Source organism: Eretmochelys imbricata, chromosome 9 (assembly GCF_965152235.1).
Source record: "Eretmochelys imbricata isolate rEreImb1 chromosome 9, rEreImb1.hap1, whole genome shotgun sequence".
NCBI lineage: Eukaryota > Metazoa > Chordata > Testudines > Cheloniidae > Eretmochelys > Eretmochelys imbricata.
In genome coordinates, this window is record NC_135580.1 from 32,974,822 (window position 1) to 32,984,685 (window position 9,864).

Below are 9,864 nucleotides of genomic sequence, written 5' to 3' on the forward strand. Positions count from 1 at the left end.
TCTACTGCCAGATCCAGAAAAGAGGCATTCCAAAGATGGACCTGAGTGATAGTATACACAGTACAGAACATAACTCCAATGCACTCTATACCTTCCTCTCCAAAATAAGCCACACTCTAAGTAATCTCTGGTTAACTCTCTGGGAACTGTGTATCCACTCCTGAGCTCTCTACAGCAGAGGCCTACATTGTTTTTACCACATTAATGTCCGCACCAGTTCATCCTAAAAAGGCTTAAAGGCCTAACAGGAGACAGTGAAAATATTGCTTTAGGCATTGAACACAGAAGAATTTACCAACTTTTGCTAACATTATTAGAACTAATGTACTGTTCATACAGATAATGTAATACAATTAATTGAGATAGGGCCAAGCCACAATATTTGAAACCAGATCTCAACTCTCTCAATATTTGAGAAAGTTCAGATCAAACGTTTTGATTTCAGCCCTTCAGGAACAAGTAAACAAGAGGCCAGGAATAATTTCTAAATTTAAGTGCAGAATGTGGCTCAAAGATTGGAAGGGTTTGAGTCAATCTTCTATTTATTAGGCAAATGGTGCTCCTATCTCAACTTCTGGTATTACAAAATAACCAAAGACAGCATTCCAGTATTCCAGAACAATTAGACTTTGTCTCTTTATCTGCCTGAAAAAAAAAGTCAAGCAACTTCATTAAATGGATAAATCCACATTCTTCTGCTAAGCAGAAAATTAAAAGATATGCAACCTGCTCTACAGATACTAGAAACACAGCAGACCTTGCATCTTACTGTCTCTGCTGAATAGTTTCAATATTATTTCCATCTTTGCTTTGTTATAATTTTCTTTTTCTTCTTTTTTTTTTCTGTTCTGGTTTGGCAATGGATCCACCTGCAGGGCTTTAAACAAAAACAGTCATACTGAATTCTGTTACACATTCAACTAGCAGAAGGCAAAATAAAAGTAGTCTAATCTAACCTGTCCTTTTCCAGTTTCAGATTAAACAAACATTCTCTGAATATCTGAGCCAATTTATGTCCGTAATGATCTTTAAAATTACAAATAAGCTGATAATTTTACTCAGACCAAATTTATTTAACATTTTAAAAGATTGCACAAAGTGATACTTATTAATCTGCTATGTTAACATACATAATAAGGATAATTGTATATTTTGCCTATTGTGATTCTATGTAGTAGTTACATTTCTATTAGTATTTACATTACACACTTTTAAACTATAGCCAGTGAACACAGCCGAAACAAAAAAAAAAGAAAACATTTTCCAACTGATTGTAAAGGTCACTAGCAGTTTCCTTTTCTAAACCAATCGCTATAATATTAGTTTCTCTTTAGAATGGCAGGTACGTGCTATTACTCTCAAGGTAAAATTCAATTCTGCAGAGTAACAGCTCGGGGTCTGCACAGTCAGAACAGACTTGATTAGCCTATTTTAGACCTGGGCTCTGGGTCAAATTCTGCCCTCAGATACAGAAGTCAATCAGAGTCAGCACCATGGATAGGGTGACCAGACATCCCAATATTAGGGGCTTTGTCTTATATAGGCAACTATTACCCACCCTCTGCCCCACCTGAGTGGGGGAAATTGATGGGGCTGGAGGTGAAACGGGGGACAGTCCCAGCATCAAGGGAGGGAGACACTTGCCAAGGCGCAATGGGTGGCTCCTTCCCTGGGAGTCTCTGGCACCCACTGGGCAACTGGGGAAAGAGGGTGCTGATTGGCCAGTATTCCCCAGCTTCCAGGATTTAGCCCAGCACAGGGGCCACATGGAGCCTCTTTCTGCTCCATTCCAGCAGCCCTCCCAACCCACCTGAACTAGGAATGGGAACCCAACCTGACAAATGCTGTGGGTGTAGCTGTTCACCTGTTTACTGGGTCAGGAAATAATTTTTTCTCCCATGAGCCAAACTGGCAGAGGACCATGGAGTTTTTTGCCTTCCTCGCAGCACCTGCAAGCCACAGTGGGTTAAGCAGGAACGCAGTTACCACTTAACTGAGGTACTGGGGTGGAGTTGTTTATTCATCACAACTTCTGGCCAGTTTCCAGTGCAATTAGGAGCATAAAATAAACGGTTCCCAGAAGTAAAAGACCTGAGATTTTGATGATGGGCCCTGGGCTCGTGGGATAGGGTGAAACCTTGTGGCCTTTGCAGGCCAAGGACAGACCTTGTTGACCTCACGGGCTGAAGTCCCCACCCTGCTGCACCGTCTTTCCTCCTTGTGGGGGGCAGGTGCTAGGAATCAGAGAGAAGCGGGTCCTGGGGAGTAGGCTCAGGAGAGTCCACCCCATGTTAAGGGTTATATGGTAAAGTGCCCTGTAACCCCATCACCAGTAACAGGTTATATGATAAGGACCCCTGGAACCTCTGCACTGGAATCAATTAAATGCCCAGTAGAGAACAGCAGGGATGACAGATGAGGAGTGCCTCGTCCTTGTGTTAAAATTTATTAAAAGTTGCAGCCTGCCACTTAATTCCATGCATGAGTAGGTCCTCATTTTACCACTGTGTCCACATCAATTCAACATGACTACAAGTGTGATCCTGCAAAAGCACACATATGTATGTGCAAACACACATGCACAAAGTAACACCATTAAAATCAGTGGGACAACTCCCTTGTTTCAAGATTATCTGTATAAAGGTGTGAAGGATCAGGTCCTAAATTAACAAATTCTCAGGATTTTCAAAGATTATTTTGTTTTAAATAAACATGGCTCTGCCCAAAGCATACAGCAGTTATTCTAATTTCACACTGTTCCAACTTCACAAAAAGGTGGCAGGTGGCAAAGGTATATCTGCCATGCAAAATTTAAACTTACATAAAAAATCCAATAACTTATCATAATATATCTCAGTTTTGTATGACATCTACCTTTCATCTCAAATTATAGCCAGTGCATTTTAAAATTTTTTATATAGTGTACAAAGCACTCGCTTTAGCCATTACCAAGATACAGTCACATATAAAAGGCACAATGCATCAACTATTCAATATCACACACAATGCTACAAGTAGTTTAGGCTGGTAGGAGATGAACAATACAGAATCCAACTGAAACTGCAAGAGCAGTTTTAGATAAATACAATGTATAAGTTACCCATATTAGAATCTGGCCAGGACATTGGGTTAATTCCTCTACCTTTGCCAAAAGTGCCGTGGGATTTTTTAATCATCACTAGTGATCAGCACCTCTGTTTTATAGATAAGGTCACCATCTATGAGGAAAAAATCCCTCCCAGAGGACAGGAGATCCAACTGGTAGAGACTTCTGCATGCTCTTGACAAAGTGGTAAAGAGGCTTGCCCCATATCCATGGATCTGAATGTGGTTCATATGGATCTTGGGAGTTTTATAAAGGCTACAGTCATCTGCATGGAGGACCTATGCCTCCGCACTGCTTAAGTGGCAAACCCAAGAAGAGGAACTGAACTACAGACAAGACATCAATACTATTTTGTCGCCATACTTGCAATTCCCCTAAATATCATCTGGAATTCTGTGCACAGAACAAGAGAAACAGACAATTCTAAATCTATGTCTGTAAGGCCCCGTGCACATTTTCATTGCCAAAGTGTTAACCAAACCATTTTAAAACACTACTCATGCTAGCAGGGTTTCAATGTGGTTTGCCTGTTTAGCATAAAGTAGGCATATGTGTTTTACTACCTGTGTTCTAGATTGAAATGTAGGACCTCATCTAGGGTAGAGGACGGATTTTAAAATAGATATGCTTTTTCTTCAATGATGAGACAAGCTACTTTTAAACAGGATTTAGATAACACAGTATGCCAGTGTAGATATGACCCAAGAGACTGGGGACTGCAAAATATTTTCGTTACAACATAGATTTACATTATCAGACAACTCCATGGACTCCCATGGAAGCCAATTTAAAATTGTCCTTGATTTTAAAACCTTTCATGTACCTGCTCCAACATCTCACAGAGCCCTTTTCTTTCTCTTCTCCCCATCCTGTCTCCTCTGTTCTGGCCTCCTTTTCCACACATTCTCACATCACTGTTAGTAAAAGTCCCTTCTCCTAGGCAGCTTCTCCCCTCTGGAACATGCTCCCTTTCTCCCTCTGGTCAGCTGACTCTTCATCTTTTTCCAAATATCATCTAGTTTCTCTCTCCTCTGCTATTATTTAACACTTAAAACATTTTGGGATAAGGTTTTGTATAAAAGATGCCAACCAAAATCAAGTTGTTTTGTATAATAACTGATAAGTCTTAGGGGCAAGGTTCAGGCCTTGTGAGTCACATGATCTGTACAGCAGTAGTGTTACAACAGTTAAGAATGAAACAGTTAGGTGCCCATCTTCCATTTGCAAATGTACCATTAATCACCTTTGTGAAAACATTAACAACAACTGCAGACTCTGACCTCTGAGCTTCAAATAATAAAGCTGAGCCCATTGTATCTCTATTTTCAGTTTTAGCAGAATCCTTTTTCAATATTTCTGTTTTATATGGAGAATGGTTTTCAGCCTGTGGTCTGTGGACCCTGGGGGTGCGCAGATTTTGTTTAAGATTTCAAAGGGGGTCCACACATCTATATGAACATTTTTAGGGGTCTGCAAATGAAAAAGGGTTGAAAATCACTGATATAGACATTCCGTGGCACCCGCATTTTAACTTAAACAGGGTAAGAATAAAAGAAGACTGGGTCTAACTCAGCAGGATAATCTGAAATAGCAATACAGCAATAAGCCTTCTTATATTCATAAGCTTATGCCAAAGATTCTGATGAGCATGAAGCTTAAAAACACAACTTTAAGGAATCCTACAGCTATCTGATATAAGGTCATATGAAAGCTAAAAACAAAACACGGCAGTGCTGGGAGTCAGAAGATGCATATCAGGTAATGCACCAAAGCCAGAGAGAGTAAAATGTATGTGGTGTACGTAAGATTTACACATGAAGCCCAATGTGAAAGCATCTGGGCACCTCCCATTTATTAGAAGCATACCATTAAAACCGCACACAGCAATTCATGTAGGATGTGTAAACTCAGAACAGCTTGATAAATTAATAGAATCCCCCTTAATAAGCGAATCATCATGTTCAGCACAACAATTGCTGCTCTCAGGCTGACTATGAATTTTCACAGAAGCCAGGGAAGCAGCATTTATTAGTTCAGTAATATCAATTTAAAAAGGATCCACATTCTGACAAAAGAGAATATTTGCAAACGGAGTCAAAACAACCAGACTGAAACATACTGATGTAACCAAGAATTAGATTTTCATTCTTTAAACATTATGGGTATGTTAATTTGAACCACAGAGACAAAATAAAATAATAATAAAAAAAATTTATTTGTACAGTGTCTCCACTGTCCCGCTGAGACATGGTACAATATACTCAAAATATTTTAAAACATAATACACAGATTGCCATTGCTCAGCTTTAGCTCCGTAGCAACTAGAATTTCCTTGAAAATAATACTATGCAAGGAAAAACCAACAGTGTTAATAACACCACTGAGGAACCAGCTGCACAGTACATTCCAAGGATAAAATGTAAATCAAATTCTTGCAACCAGAGAAAATGAAATTATGGCTATAATAAAAATTCTACTTTAAAATGTCATTTGAAACATACACTGGTAAATCTATCATGTTTTCACCCGAGTTTCTTTAAATGGAATGGGGAAATAATGACTGTACTGCATCAAACTAATCTAGTCAATAAATCAAATGAGTTTGGAATGATTATTCAGCACTGGCCTATCAAAACAGATGATAGAAGTCATCTTCCTGAACAGTAATATTTATTGGGAATGCACTGAACTCATGATCTCTTTAGAAATAAATTAAAATTAGTTATATCGCAGTGAAAACTGTTAATGCTATTTTTATTAACATGAACTGTGAGTAGAACCAAGCTTGCAATATTTTTTCTGTGATTATGGTTCTGTGCTTGAGCCTCTTCCACATAAAATGTACTTAAAGTCAAGGACATGAAAGGAAAATGGCTACCGTGATGCAAAAATATCTTTGCAGTAAGTATTTCTCAAATCATATACCAAGGAGATTCATAAGGAGATACACCAGGCTATAAGCTAAATGGAGGCATTGAGCACAATTTAAGACTGCCTAAGCAATTTCCTCTAGCACAGATGGGGTTTGATTTTACAGATACTGTTGAAAATGTTAGACAAGCTGTTTTACCTAAGCAATTATTTACTCAAACTGTGCAGAATCTCTGGGATCCATACATTACAACAAATCACAAATGAGCTTTGCTGATATCCCAACACCTACGAGTACTTTTCGAGAATGGTTAAACATTGTGTTTTGGTTGGACTTCAGAATGGGTTCCGTTTAGTGAAAAGTCCGCAGCTCTATTGTTACTAAATTCAGTGATTGTGAAAGAAGGTTTAAGGACGTTTTCTATTCTCTACATTTCTCAGCTGTCTTATCGTTTTAGTGATACTTGTACAGTAGTAATAACGAAACTTCTGTTTTATACAAATACTGCACAAACCTTGAACTGCACTTCATACTTTGCTTAAAATAAAAAGGTACTTAGGTACATTTCTGGAAGCAATCAATGAAAAACAGGAAAAAGCAGTTTTCTGATATGCACAGTTTTATAAACATGGCGTCTTTTAAGAAATGATAATCACATGGAAACATAAAATGAGATCAGTTTCTCATTTAGAACCAAAAAGTAACTTAACAGCTAAATTTACATTTGCATCATGGCATTAAACAAGAATAACCTTCTTTGCATCTCTACTATTGCACTTTTTAACAGGATTTGGTTGCCAAGGAAACAGGTTCTGGCCCAGTATTAATCTGAAATAAATTTATTTCAGAAGATGGTCTCTGAAGTACAATACTGGTAATTTATTTTTAAAAATTGCTCAAATTCAGGCTTTTGTATCTAGAGCTATTTGGTTTTAATTTCTGAACCACTTTTGTTTGAAATAAACCATACTGCATTGAACTGATGTTCAGTTTAAGCTGACAGGGCCATCTATATCTATCTCTAAAAACCTTATACATTAAAATAAAAAGAAATACTGTAGGGTTTTTTTTCTGGTACCTGATATAGAAAAATATCTGTAACAAAGCAAATTAATCTTTATTTAAGCTTTCACAGAGCACGTTGAAAGACCGCTTTCTATGGTAAAATTTAAATATTTTTTATTTTTCTTACCCACCTTAACTTTTACTTTTGCATTTTAACTACGAATTCAATAATTTTCAAAATAGATTTTAAAATGTAACTGAATTAATAGGCTTTTCAAAAATTCTTTTGTTGCATAAACGTTGCCACGCCCTTATTACATATGATTATTTTAACAGACATGATTGCTTCACTTTCACAATAGATTCTTTTATCAGGTGAAAACAATCGTCATGCCAGTATGTGAAGCCATACAGTTTAGTATTAGGTTGTTGTTTTTTTAATTAACTGTTCAATACATTTTTACACTGAAAGCTACATTTTAAAACTCACTTTATCTCTTTGCAGCACTGAATGAGAAATCTACAAAACATGCAAATCTCAACCTACCTGTGTGTACCTCCTAATGCAGTGTTAACATGGCAATATACCCAGCCATTTTTATGTAAAGCGATGGAGATCAACTGAATTCTCGGTCTTCTTGATAAATTTTTAGAAGCAGTTGTCAAAAATCAGATGGGAAGCAGCTTGAATAGACTGTGATCATGAAAACTGAATTTATCAATAGGTAAAGCAGGAGTGGGGGGAAAAAAAAAAAAAAAGATGTCCACATCCAAGGTTTTCTGAAACTGCAACACAATGTTGTCTCTCCCCACACCCTGAGAGGGTTCAAAGAGTAAAGCTGACCACTGCAAAGGCCACTTGTCACATTTGCTGAAAATCAGCCTATTGATATTCACTGCTGAAAATATAAACTCCACACCCAAAGCCCATTGCACAACGTGGACTGCGTAAGAGTTAAAAATAGATTTGACGTGCCTCCTACCTGCATTATAAATATGTATGTTTCAAGTGCTTTAATTTGATATTCACATTAATTAACAATACAACATACATTATTTAAACTACAGTAAATGCAAGAAGAAAAAGGGTGACAGCATCTGGAAGCAGAATTTGCTTTTTTTTTTTTTTAAGGGCTAATACTGTATTTTGAATGTGATGACAAGCTAACAGCTCGCTACACTGCAAATGAAAGAGAATTCCAAAGGTGATGCTTAAATATCTAAGCCTGTAATGAAGCACAAACGAGTCTTCACTACCGCATGATATGGTACACAGAGCATTTACGTACTCACATTTGAAATAATAGGCATGGTATTATGAATTCTATACACAGCATGCACACAGCACAAGCAACGTTAATCCTGCCTGCCATTTTAGGCTTGTAGGAGTAAGATACATACTGCAGCACGGCTCTGGTAAGGGTGGAGGCAAGGGACAGCTCACCTTAAATGCAGTATCTGATTAAGGTTGTAAGTGACACTGCACATCAGCTACAGTCTTGGTTCAACTGCGTGGGAGGGAACAAAGAAAAATGTCATCAACTGGTGATGCAAGATGAGCTCCAGTCACTAAACAGCGTTCAGAAAACTCCAAATTCTGCAATAATACAGTAGTAGGTATTTCAAACTCTTAACAAAACCTGCCTCTACAGTGACTGCATCCTTCTGCTGAGGAAAATAAACCAATCTTTATCTTATTGTAGCCATTCCAGCACTTCTTCAGTAAGCAGACTCTGGATGAAGAAAGATTTCATACAGTATGTATTAGGTTCTGGATGCATTTGCTATGCTCTCAATTTTTTAGTCTCAGAATATTTTATTTAATTAATAAGAGACAATACCAGAAAAAATACCCATCAATGCTAAAGATTTAATTTTGATGCAACATACAGCACTTCTTTTTTTAAAAGCTTATCAAAATTCTGAGCAGTATTGACAAAACCACAAGAGCACAGAGTCTGACTGCACGATCAGCTGTCTGTGTCTATGCTACACACTGTTAACCACAAGCAGTGTTCGAGCTAAATATATCTGCAATGCAGAAATGGCAGATACTTTGTTGTTTAGAATTTCGATTAATTACAACATGTTCTTCCACCCTTAGAAGTAATAAAATAAAAGAGAGAATATACAAAAACGTAATGCTGATTTCCTTTGCATACTGTATATATTAGACACTACAGACCATGAAAGCCATCATAAGTATGCTGACCTAAATAACGCTAAGAAGACTTAAGCAGCATACAACCATACTCACTGTCAAAGCAAGAAAAACAAAATAACGATTGTCTAATCAAACTGAAAGCAACAACTCACTACCACAGTATGAATTCTACGTACTGTATGTGCACACCTTATGTTATGATGAGATGCAATGCTCCTTTGTTTTTTCCTCAGAGGCTTTTCTTAGCTACAGTTGCACGACATTCTGACATCACGGAGGTCAATGCAGCCACTGAAGTGTTGTCGGTTGTTTTATGACTAAAATGATTTTAGAAAATTAAATCTCATCTGCAAATATACAAAATCTCACACAACATATTTAACGTCTTTCCTCTATTTTCTGAAATTAATACTGTGCATCTTGTTTGGCTGCATACATTAAACGGATATCACCCTCTACAGAGCTTGCGACAGGGTAATTGTGGGAATTAGATTTTTATAAACCAGTAGAGGTACACATTTCAAGGAATGCCACTCATTTTCCTGAAACACTCAAATTACAGTCAAATGTTTAACACGTGGAACAAAAATATACAAAGGTTAAAAAAAAAAGCTGCTTATCTGAGGTTTTGAAAAAATGCTTAGTAAGCAAAAGCTGTTCTGCTACATTTCCATTGTCAATGTATCCCCAAGGGGAGAACGAGAGAGAAATGGAACA

At 37.4% G+C, this 9,864-nt stretch overlaps 1 long non-coding RNA gene across 1 annotated transcript; it reads right to left on the reverse strand.

The window, feature by feature from the left end:
* Window positions 1-747: 747 nt before the first annotated feature.
* Window positions 748-9,454, reverse strand: LOC144270012 (uncharacterized). The gene is made up of 3 exons (XR_013347093.1): window positions 9,337-9,454; window positions 8,428-8,491; window positions 748-877 (listed from the first exon to the last, which is right to left on the reverse strand). It is a non-coding gene; the product is annotated as an uncharacterized LOC144270012 (long non-coding RNA).
* Between the last annotated feature and the right edge of the window lie 410 nt (window positions 9,455-9,864).